Genomic DNA, 15,056 nt, shown 5'->3' with positions numbered 1-15,056 from the left:
TACAAATACACATTCTTTTATTGGTATTTTGTTTATTTATTTTGATACGAATTTACATTATTTTATGTGTATTTTGTATACATTTTTTTATACGTATTTACTTCATTTTATGTGTATTTTGTATATATATTTTTATAGAAATCTACGTTATTTTATGTGTATTCGTATATATATTTTGAAACAAATTTACATTGTTTTATATGTATTTTGCATATCTATTTCAATACAAATTTACCTTATTGTATGTGTTTTTTGTATATTTATTTTAATACAAATTTAATTTTTTGATGTGTATTTTGGTATATATTTTTATAAATAAAAAAAATGCGTTATTTTATGGGTATTTTGCTTCTTTATTTTCATACAAATTTACATTATTTTATTAATATTCTGTGTATTTATTTTGATACGATTTTACATTATTCTATGTGTGTTTTGTACATATTTTTTTTTTAACAAATTTACGTTATTTTAAGTGTATTTGTTTATGTATTTTCATTCAAATTTACATTATTTTATATGTATTTTGTGTATGTATTTCAATACAAATTTACCTAATTTTATGTGTATTTTGTATATTTATTTCCATACAAATTTAAAATATTTTTGTGTATTTTTGTATATAGTCTGATACAAATTTAGGTTATTTTATGTGTATTTTGTATCTATTTTCATACAAATACACATTCTTTTATTGATATTTTGTTTATTTATTTTGACACGAATTTACATTATTTAATGTGTATTTTGTATATATATTTTTATACGTATTTACATCATTTCAAGTGTATTTTGTATAGTTTTAAACAAATTTATATTATTTAATGTGTATTTTGTATATATATATTTATACAAATACACATTCTTTTATTGGTATTTTGTTTATTTATTTTGATACTAGTTTACATTATTTTATGTGTATTTTGTATACATTTTTTATACGTATTTACTTAATTTTATGTGTATTTTGTATATATATATTGTTATAGAAATCTACCTTATTTCATGTGTATTCGTATATATATTTTGAAACAAATTTACATTCTTTATATGTATTTTGCATATCTATTTTTGTGTATTCTGTATTTATTTTTGTTATACATAGAATAATGTAAAATCAATAAAATAATTTAAATTTGTATGAAAATAAAGATGCAAAATACCCATAAAATAAAGCATATTTTTTTTAAAAATACATATACAAAAATACACATAGAATAATTAAATTTGTATTAAAATTAATATACAAAATGCACATACAATAAGGTAAGTTTGTATTGAAAAAAAAACGCAAAATACACATAAAACAGTGTAAATTTGTTTCAAAATATATATACGAATACACATAAAATAACGTTGATTTCTATAGGAATATATATACAAAATACACATGAAATGATGTAAATACGTATAAAAATATATATACAAAATACACATTAAATACTGTAAATTCGCGTCAAAATAAATAAACAAAATATCAATAAAAGAATGTGTATTTGTATGAAAATAGATATACAAAATACACATAAAATAACCTAAATTTATATCAAACTATATACAAAAATACACAAAAATATTTTAAATTTGTATGAAAATAAATATACAAAATACACATAAAATTAGGTAAATTTGTATTGAAATACATATACAAAATACACATAAAATAATGTAAATTTGAATGAAAAGACAAACAAATATACTTAAAATAACGTAAATTTGTACAAAAAAATATATACAAAACAAATAGAATAATGTAAAATCGTATCAAAATAAATACACAGAATATTAATAAAATAATGTAAATTTGTATGAAAATAAAGAGGCAAAATACCCGTAAAATAACGCTTTTTTTTTTATTTATAAAAATATATATACCAAAATACACATAAAAAAATTAAATTTGAATTAAAATAAATATATAAAAAACACATACAATAAGGTAAATTTGTATTGAAATAGACGTGCAAAATACATATAAAACAATGTAAATTTGTTTCAAAATATATATACGAATACACATAAAATAACGTAGATTTCTATAAAAATATATATACAAAATACATATCAAATGAAGTAAATACGTATAAAAAAAATGTATACAAAATATACACAAAATAATGTAAATTCGTATCAAAATAAATATACAAAATACCAATAAAAGAATGTGTATTTGTATAAAAATTAAATACACATAAAATAGCGTAAATTTATATAACCCTATATACAAAAATACACAGAAGTATTTTAATTTGTATGAAAATAGATATACAAAATAAGGAAAATTCGTTTCAAATTCAATAAACAAAATTCAGTTAAAAGAACGTATATTTGTAGAAAATATAAATATACAAAATACTCATAAAATAACGAAAATTTGTATGAAAATATATAAAAAAATAAACAAAAATAATTTCAATTTGTATGAAAATATATATACAAAATACACATGTATTTTGTATATCTATTTTCACAAATTTAATTACTTTTGTATTTTGCATATAGTTTTATATAAATTTACGTTATTTTATTTGTATTTTGTATATTTATATTTATACAATACACATTCTTTTATTAGTATTTTGTTTATTTATTTTGATACGAGTTTACATTATTTTATGTGTATTTTGTATACCTTTTTTTATACGTATTTACTTCATTTGATGTGTATTTTGTATATTTATTTTCATAGAAATCTACGTTATTTTATGAGTATTCGTATATATATTTTGAAAAAAATTTACATGGTTTTATATGTATTTTGCATATCTATTTCAATACAAATTTACTTTATTGTATGTGTTTTTTATATATTTATTTTAATTCAAACTACATTTTTTTATGTGTATTTTGGTATATATATTTTTATAAATAAAAAAAAATGCGTTAATTTATGGGTATTCTGTCTCTTTATTTTCATTGTGCATTTTGTATATTTATTTTAATACAAATTCAAATATTTTATGTGTCTTGGTATAAATTTTTTTTTATAAAATGCGTTATTTTATGGGTATTTTGCATCTTAATTTTCATACAAATTTACATTATTTTATTAATATTCTGTGTATTTATTTTGATACGATTTTATATTATTCTATTTGTGTTTTGTATATATTTTTTTTATACATATTTACATTATTTAATGTGTATTTTTTATATATATTTTATACAAATTTGCGTTATTTTAAGTGTATTTGTTTATATATTTTCATTCAAATTTACATTATTTTATGTGTATTTTGTAAATACATATCAATACAAATTTAACTAATTCTATGTGTATTTTGTATATTTATTTTCATACAAATTAAAATTATTTTTGTGTATTTTTGTATATAGTTTTATACAAATTTAGGTGATTTTATGTGTATATTTTATATCTATTTTCATACAAATACACATTCTTTTATTGATATTTTGTTTATTTATTTTGACGCGAATTTACATTATTTAATGTGTATTTTATATATATATTTTTATACGTGTTTACATCATTTGATGTGTATTTTGTATATATATTTCTATAGAAATCTACGTTGATTTATGAGTATTCGTATATAGATTTTGAAATAAATTTACACTGTTTTATGTGTATTTTGCTTATTTTTTCAATACAAATTTACCTTATTGTATATGCATTTTGTATATTAATTTTAATACAAATTTAATTATGCTATGTGTATTTTTGTATATGTATTTTTATAAAAAATATGCTTTATTTTAGGGGTATTTTGCATTTTTATTTTCATACAAATTTACATTATTTTATTTATATTCTGTTTATTTTTTTTTTGAACAATTTTACATTATTCTATGTGTATTTTGTATATCTATTTTTTATACGTATTTACTTAATTTTATGTGTATTTTGTATATATATTTTTATAGAAATCTACGTTATTTTATGTGTATTCGTATATATATATATTTTGAAACAAATTTACATTGCTTTATATGTATTTTTGCATATCTCTTTCGATACAAGTTTACCTTATTGTATGTGCATTTTGTATATTTATTTCAATACAAATTTAAATATTTTATGTGTATTTTGGTATATATATTTTTATAAGAAATGCGCTATTTGATGGGAATTTTGCATCTTTATTTTCATACAAATTTACATTATTTTATTAATATTCGGTGTATTTATTTTGATACGATTTCACATTATTCTATTTGTTTTTTGTATATATTTTTTTTATACATATTTACATTATTTAATGTGTATCTTGCATATATATTTCATACAAATTTATTATCTATTATTTATTTTCATACAAATACACATTCTTTTCATGATATTTTGTTTCTTTATTTTGACACGAATTTACATTATTTGATATGTATTTTGTATATATATTTTTATACGTATTCACATAATTTCATATGTATTTTGTATATATATTTCTAAAGAAATCTACTTTATTTTATGTGCATTTACATTGTTTTATATGTATTTTTGAATATCTCTTTCAATACAAATTTACCTTACTGTATATGCATTTTGTATATTTATTTCAATACAAATTTAAATATTTTATGTGTATTTTGGTATATATATTTTTATAAAAAATGCGATAATTTCTGGTAATTTTGCATCTTTATTTTCATACAAATTTCCATTATTTTATTGATATTCTGTGTATTTATTTTGATACGATTTTACATTATTCTATTTGTTTTTTGTATATATATTTTTTTATACACATTTACATTATTTAATGTGTATCTTGCATATATATTTTATACAAATTTACGTTATTTTAAGTGTATTTGTTTATATATTTTCATTCAAATTTACATTATTTGATGAGTATTTTGTATATGTATTTCAATACAAATTTACCTAATTTTATGTGTATTTTGTATATTTCTTTTCAAACAAATTTAAATTATTTTTCTGTATTTTTGTATATAGTTTTATACAAATTTAGGTTATTTTATGTACGCATTTAAATTATTTAGTGTGTGTTTTGTATATATATTTTTATGCAGATTTACTTTATTTTATGTGCATTTTTGTACATATATTTTTATAGAAATTTGCGTTATTTGTATGTTTTCTCATACAAATTTACATTATTTTATTGCTATTTTGTTTATTTATTTTGATACGAATTACATGATTATATGTGTATTTTGTACATATTTTTTATACGTATTTACATTACTTAATGTGTATTTTGTTTATATATTTTTTAAACAAATCTACGTTATTATATGTATTTGTATAAATATTTTGATACAGATTTACATTATTTTATGTATTTTGTATGTACATTTCAATTCAAATTTAGCTTATTTTAGCTGTATTTTGTATATATATTTTCATACAAATTTAATTACTTTTGTGTATTTTTGTATATAGTTTTATACAAATTTACGATATTTTATGTGTATTTTGTATATTTATATTGATACAAATACACATTCTTTTACTGGTATTTAGTTTACTTATTTTGATACGATTTTTGTGTATTTTGTATTCATTTTTTTATACGTATTTACTTCATTTTATGTGTATTTTGTATATATTTTTATAGAAATCTACGTTATTTTATGTGTTAAATGCGTACATAAAATAACCTAAATTTGTATAAAACTATATACAAAAATACACAAAAATATATATACAAAAAACAAATAGAATAATGTAAAATTGTATCAAAATAAATACAGCGAATATTAATAAAATAATGTAAATTTGTATGAAAATAAAGATGCAAAATTCCCATCAAATAGCGCATTTCTTATAAAAATATATATACCAAAATACACATAAAATATTTAAATTTGTATTGAAATAAATATACAAAATGCACATACAATAAGGTAAACTTCTATTGAAAGAGATATGCAAAAATACATATAAGACAATGTAAATTTGTTTCAAAATATATATACGAATACACATAAAATAACGTAGATTTCTATAAAAATATATTTACAAAATACACATAAAATTAAGTAAATACGTATAAAAAAATGTAAACAAAATACACATAAAATAATGTAAATTCGAAACAAAATAAATAAACAAAATACCAATAAAAAAATGTGTATTTGTATAAATATAAATGTACAAAATACACATACAAATAAACATAAAATAAGGTAAATTTGTAATGAAATATATGTACAAAATACACATAAAATAATGTAAATTTATATGAAAATATATATACAAATACACATAAAATACCATGAATTTGTATAAAATTATATATTCAAAATAAATATTAAATAATGTAAATGCGTATAAAAATATATATACAAAGTACATATAAAATAATGTAAATTCGAATCAATATAAATCAACAAAATACCAATAAAATATTTGAATGAAAATAGATTTACAAAATACACATAACATAACTAAAATTTGTATTGAAATATATAAAAAAATACATAAAAATAATTTGAGTTTGTATGAAAATAGATATTCAAAATACACATAAAACTAGGTAAATTTCTTTTGAAATATATATACAAAATACCCATGAAATATTGTAAATTTGTGTCAAAATATATAAACAAATACACATAAAATAACTTAAAATATCAAATATGTATACAAAAAACTCATTAAATAATGTAAATATGTATAAAAAAATATTTTATAAACATATGCTTTATTTTTTGGGTATTTTGCATCTTTATTTTCATACAAATTAAATTATTTTATTGATATTCTGCTCATTCATTTTGATACGAATTGACATTATTCTATGTGTATTTTGTATATATTTTTCATATAAATTTACGTTATTTTATGTGTATTTGTTTATATATTTTGACACAAATTTACAATATTTTATGGCTATTTTGTATATACATTTCAAAAGAAATTTACCTAGTTTTATGTGTATTTTGTATATCTATTTTCATACAAACTCAAATTATTTCTATGTATTTTTGTATATATTTTAATACAAATTTTAGTTATGTGATGTGTATTTTGTAAATTTATTTTCATTCAAATATATATTATTTTATTGGTGTTTTGTTGATTTATATTGATACGAATTTACATTATTTTATATGTACTTTGTATATATATTTTTATACGCTTTTACATTATTTAATATTTATTTTGAATATATATTTTTATACAAATTCATGGTATTTTATGTGTATTTGTATATATATTTTCATATAAATTTACATTATTTTATGTGTATTTTGTACATATATTTTATTACAAATCTACCTTATTTTATGTTTATTTTGTATGTGTATTTTGTATATTTATATTTATCCAAATACACATTCTTTTAATGGTATTTTGTTTATTTATTTTAATTCGAATTTACATTATTTTATGTGTATTTTGTATACACATAAAATAATGTAAATTCGTATCAAAATAAATAAACTAAATGCCAATAAAAGAATGTGCACTTGTATAAATATAAATATACAAAATACACATAAAATAACGTAAAATTGTATAAAACTATATTCAAAAATAAACAAAAAAAAATAAATTTGTGTGAAAATAGATATACAAAAGACATAAAATAAGCTAAATTTGAATTGAGATAAATAATGAAAATACATAAAATAGTGTAAATTTGTATCAAAATATATATTCAAATACACATATAATAACGAAAATTTGTATAAAAATATATAAACAAAATACACATTAAATAATGTAAATACGTATAAAAGATATGTACGTAATGTAAAAATTTATAAAATTAAAGATGCAATATACCCATAAAATAACATATTTAAAAATCAATATATACAAAAATACACATAAAATAATTAAATTTGTATTAAAATAAATATACAAAATACACATACAATAAGGTAGATTTTTATTGAAATAGATATGCAAAAAACACATAAAATAAAGTAAATTTGTATCAAAATATATACGAATACACACAATAAAATAACGAAAATTTTTATGAAAATATATATACAAAATACACATTAAATAATGTAAATACATAGAAAAATATATATACAAAATACACATAAAATAATGTAAATTCGTATCAAAATAAATAAACAAAATTTCCTCTAAAAGAATGTATATTTGTAGGAAAATATATATACAAAATACAAATAAAATAACAAAAATTTGTATAAAAATATATACAAAAATACACAAATTTTTTTTAATTTGTTTGAAAATAGATATGCAAAATACACATGAAATTAGGCAAATTTTTATTGAAATACATATACAAAATACACATAAAATAATATAAATTTGTATGAAACTATATAAACAAATACACATAAGATAACGTAAATTTCCATAAAATATATGTACAAAATATACATTAAATAATGTAAATATGTCTAAAAATATATATATATATATATATATATATATATATATATATATATATATATATATATATATATATATATATATATATATATATATATATATATATATATATATATTTTATACGTATTTACATTATTTAATGTGTATTCTGTTTATATATTTTTATACAAATTTACGTTATTATATGTGTATTTGAATATATATTTTGATATAAATTTGCATTATTTTATGTATTTTCTATATATATTTCAATTCTAATTTAGCTTATTTTATGTGTCTCTTGTATATCTATTTTCATACATATTTAATTATTTTTGTTTATTTTTGTATATAGTTTTATACAATTTTACGTTATTTTATGTATATTTTGTATATTTATATTTATACGAGTACACATTCTTTTATTGGCATTTTGGTTAGTTATTTTGATTCGCATTTACATTATTTTATGTGTATTTTGTATACATTTTCTTATACGTATTTACTTCATTTTATGTGTATTTTGTATATATATTTTTATAGAAATCTACGTTATTTTATGTGTATTCGTATATATATTTTGAAAGAAATTTACATTGTTTTATATGTATTTTGCATATTTGTATAAATATAAATATACAAAATGCACATAAAATAAGGTAAATTTATATAAAACAATATACAAAGATACACTAAAGTAATTAAATTTGTATGAAAATAGATATACAAAATACACACAAAGTAAGCTTAATTTGAATTGAAATATATGTACAAATTACATAAAATAAAGTAAATTTGTATCAAAATATTTTTTACAAATACACATATAATTACGTAAATTTTATATAAAAATATATAAACAAAATACACATTAAATAATGTAATTACGTATAAAAAATATATACAAAATACACATATAATCATGTAATTCGTATCAAAATAAATAAACAAAATATCAATAAAATAATTGAAATTTTTATGAGAAAACATATACAAAATACACATAAAATAAATAAATTTCTATAAAAATATATGTAAAAAAAATTTGTTTAAAAATATATACAAAAAAAACAAAAATAATTTCAATTTTTGTGAAAATTGATATATAAAATACACATATAATTAGTTAAACTTGTACAAATTTGTACATGTACAAAATACACATAAAATAATGAAAATTTGTATGAAAGGAAAACAAATACACATAAAATAACGTACATTTGTATTAAATATATATACAAAATACACATAGAAAATAATGTAAAATCGTATCAAAATAAATACACAAAATATCAATAAAATAATGTAAATTTGTATGAAAATAAAGATGCAAAATATCAATAAAATAAAGCATATTTTTATAAAAATACATATACATAAATACACATTCAATAATTAAATTTGTAGTAAAATAAATATACAAAATGCACATAGAATATGGTAAATTTTTATTAAAAAAATGCAAAATACACATAAAACAATGTAAATTTGTTTCAAAATATGTATACGAATACACATAAAATAACGCAGATTTCTATAGAAATATATATACAAAATACACTTGAGGTGCTGTAAATACGTAAAAAAAATATATATACAAAATAGATATTAAATAATGTAAATTCGTGTCAAAATAAATAAACAAAATATCAATAAAAGAATGTGTATTTGTATGAAAATAGATATACAAAATGCACATAAAATAACGTAAATTTGAATAAAACTATATACAAAAATAAACAAAAATAATTTAAATTTGTTTGAAAATAAGTATACAAAATACACATAAAATTAGGTAAATTTGTATTGAAATACATTTACAAAATAGACATAAGATAATGTAAATTTGAATGAAAATACATAAACAAATACACTTAAAATAACGTAAATTTGTATAAAATATATATACAAAATACACATTAAGTAATGTAAATATGTATAAAAAAAATATATACAAAACCCAAATAGTTACGTTATTTTAAGTGTATTTGTTTATATATTTTCATTCAAATTTACATTATTTGATGTGTATTTTGTATATGTATTTCAATACAATTTTACCTAATTTTATGTGTATTTTGTATATTTCTTTTCAAACAAATTTAAATTATTTTTGTGTATTTTTGTATATAGTTTTATACAAATTTAGGTTATTTTATGTACGCATTTACATTATTTAGTGTGTGTTTTGTATATATATTTTTATGCAAATTTACTTTATTTTATATGCATTTTTGTACATATATATTTATAGAAATTTGCGTTATTTGTATATGTTTTCTCATACAAATTTACATTATTTTATTGCTATTTTCTTTATTTATTTTGATACGAATTACATGATTATATGTGTATTTTGTACATATTTTTTATACGTATTTACATTACTTAATGTGTATTTTGTTTATATATTTTTAAACAAATCTACGTTATTATATGTATTTGTATAAATATTTTGATACAGATTTACATTATTTTATGTATTTTGTATGTACATTTCAATTCAAATTTAGCTTATTTTAGCTGTATTTTGTATATATATTTTCATACAAATTTAATTACTTCTGTGTATTTTTGTATATAGTTTTATACAAATTTACGATATATTATGTGTATTTCGTATATTTATATTTATACAAATACACATTCTTTTACTGGTATTTTGTTTATTTATTTTGATACGATTTTTATGTGTATTTTGTATTCATTTTTTTATACGTATTTTATGTGAATTTATTATATATTTTTATAGAAATCTACGTTATTTTATGTGTATTCGTATATATATTTTGAAACAAATTTACATTGTTTTATATATATTTTGCATATCTATTTCAATACAAATCTACCTTATAGTATGTGCATTTTTTATATTTATTTTAATACAAATTTTAATATTTTATGTGTATTTTGGTATATATATTTTTTATAAAAAATGAGTTATTTTATGGCTATTTTGCATCTTTATTTTCATACAAATTTACATTACTTTATTAATATTCTGTGTATTTATTTTTGATACGATTTTACATTATTCTATTTGTGTTTTGTATATATTTTTTTTATACATATTTACATTATTTAATGTGTATTTTGTATATGTATTTCAATACAAATTTACCTAATTTTATGTGTATTTTGTATATTTATTTTCATACAAATTTAAATTATTTTTGTGTATTTTCGTATATAGTTTTATACAAACTAAGGTTATTTTATGAGTATTTTGTATATCTATTTTCATACAAATACACATTCTTTTATTGATATTTTGTTTATTTATTTTGACGAGAATTTAAATTATTTAATGTGTATTTTGTATATATATATTTTTATACGTATTTACGTCATTTCATGTGTATTTTGTATATATATTTCTATAGAAATCTACGTTATTTTATGTGTATTCGTATATAGATTTTTAAACAAATTTACACTTTTATGTGCATTTTGTATATTTTTTCAATACAAATCTACCTTATTGTACGTGCATTTTGTATATTAATATTAATACAAATTTAATTATTCTATGTGTATTTTTGTATATGTATTTTTTAAAAAATATGCTTTATTTTATGGGTATTTTGCATCTTTATTTTCATACAAAATTACATTATTTTATTGATATTTTGTGTATTTATTTTGATACGATTTTACATTATTCTTTGTATATTTTGTATATCTATTTTATACAAATGTACGTTATTTTATGTGAATTTGTTTTCATTTCATACAAATTTACATTATTTTATGTGTATTTTGTACATGTATTTAAATACAAATTTAACTAATTATATGTGTATTTTGTATATCTATTTTCATACAAATTGAAATTTATTTTTTTGTTTTTTGTATATATTTTTATTCAAATTTTCGTAATTTTATGTGTATTTTGTATATTTATTTTCCTACAAATATACGTTCTTTTATCGGAATTTTGTTTATTTATTTTGATACGAATTTTCATTTTTTTAGGTGTATTTGATATATATTTTTATACTTATTTACATAATTTTATATGTATTTTGAATATATATTTTCATAGAAATTTACTCTATATGTATATACAAAAAAACACATATATAATTAAAATTTGTATGAAAATAAATATACAAAATACACATAAAATTAGGTAAAATTGTATTGAAATACATATAGAAAATACACTTAAAATAATGTAAATTTGAATGAAATTATATAAACAAATACTCTTAAAATAACATTAAAATATATATAAAAAAAAACACATTAAATAATGAAAATATGTATAAAAAAATATATACAAAACACAAATAGTATAATATAAAATCGTATCAAAATATATACACAGAATATTAATAAAATAATGTACATTTGTATGAAAACTAAGATGCAAAATACCTATAAAATAACGCATTTTTTATAAAATTATATATACCAAAATACACATAAAATATTTGAATTTGTATTAAAATAAATATACAAAATGCACATACAATAAGGTAAATTTGTATTGAAATAGATATGCAAAATACATATAAAATAATGTAAATTTGTTTCAAAATATATATACGAATACACATAAAATAACGTAGATTTTTAAAAAAATACATATACAAAATACACATAATATTAAGTAAATACGTATAAAAAATGTATACAAAATACACATAAAATAATGTAAATTCGTATAAATGTAAATAAACAATATACCAATAAAAGAATTTGTATTTGTATAAATATAAATATACAAAATACACATAAAATAACGGAAATTTATATAAAACTATATACATAAAATAACGCAAATTTCTATAAAACTATATGTACAAAAATGAACATTAAATAAATTTGCATAAAAATATATATACAAAACACACATTAGCTAATGTAAATGAGTATAAAAATATGTATACAAAATACCTATGAAATAATCTAAATTCGTATCGAATCAAATTAAGAAATACCAATAAAATAATGTAATTTTGGATGAAAACATATATACAAAATACACATAAAATAACCTAAATACAAATTCATATATACACATAAAATAATTTAAAACTGAATGAAATAAATATACAAAATAAACATAAAATAAGGTAAATTTGTAATGAAATATATGAAAAAATACACATAAAATAATATAAATTTGTATGAAAATATATATAGAAATACATATTAAATAACATGAATTTGTATAAAATTTGTATCAAAATATATACTTATACACACAATAAAATAACGTAATTTTTTTTATGAAAATGTATATACAAAATACACATAAAATAATTTAAATACGTAGAAAAATATATATATAGAAAAAACACATAAAATAATGTAAATATGTATGAAAATATATAAACAAATACACATAAAATAATGTAAATTTGGATAAAATATATATACAAAATGAACATTAAATAATGTAAATAAGTATAAAAAATATATATAAAATTGTTTAAAAAAAATAAACAGAATATAAATAAAATAATGTAAATTTGTATGAAAATAAAAATGCAAAATACCCATTATATAAAGCATATTTTTATACAAATACATATACAAAAATACACATAGCATTATTAAATTTGTATTAAAATTAATATACAAAATGCATATACAATAAGGTAAATTTGTATTGAAAAAATATGCAAAATACACATAAAACAGTGTAAATTTATTTCAAAATCTATATACGAATACTCATAAATCAACATAGATTTCTATAGAAATATATATACAAAATACACATCAAATGATCTAAACACGTATAAAAAAATATATATATAAAATACACATTAAATAATGAAAATTCGCGTCAAAAAAAAAATCAATAAAAGAATGTGTATTTGTATGAAAATAGATATACAATATACACATAAAATCACCTAAATTTGTATAAAACTATATACAAAAATATACAAAAACAATTTTAATTTGTATGAAAATAAATATACAAAATACACATAAAATTAGGTAAATTTGTATTGAAATACATTTACAAAATACACATAAAATAATGTAAATTTGAATGAAAATATATAAACAAATACACTTAAAATAACGTAAATTTGTATAAAATATATATAAAAAAATACTCATTAAATAATGTAAATATGTATAAAAAATATATACAAAACACAAACAGAATAATATAAAATCGTATCAAAAAAAAATACACAGAATATTAATAAAATAATGTAAATTTGTATGAAAATTAAGATGCAAAATACCCATAAAATAACGCATCTTTTTTTAAAATATATATACCAAAACACACATAAATATTTGAATTTGGATTAAAATAAATATACAAAATGCACATACAATAAGGTGAATTTGTATTGAAATAGATATGCAAAATACATATAGAACAATGTAAATTTCTTTCAAAATATATATACGAATACACATAAAATAACGTAGATTTCTATGAAAATAAATATACAAAATACACATCAAATGAAGTAAATACGTATAAAAAAAGGTATACAAAATACACATAAAATAATGTAAACTCGTATCAAAATAAATAAACAAAATATTAATAAAAGAATGTGTATTGTATAAATATAAATATACAAAATACAAATAAAATAACGTAAATTTATTTAATACTATATGCAAAAATACACAAAAGTAATTAAATTTGTGTGAAAATAGATATACAAAATACATGTGTATTTTGTATATTTATTCATAAATTGAAATTATTTTATATATTTTCATACAAATTTTCGTTATTTTATGTGTATTTTGTATATTTATTTTTTCTACAAATATA

Source organism: Eriocheir sinensis, chromosome 50 (assembly GCF_024679095.1).
Source record: "Eriocheir sinensis breed Jianghai 21 chromosome 50, ASM2467909v1, whole genome shotgun sequence".
NCBI classification, from domain to species: Eukaryota; Metazoa; Arthropoda; class Malacostraca; order Decapoda; family Varunidae; genus Eriocheir; species Eriocheir sinensis.
This window is presented reverse-complemented; position numbering follows the sequence as displayed.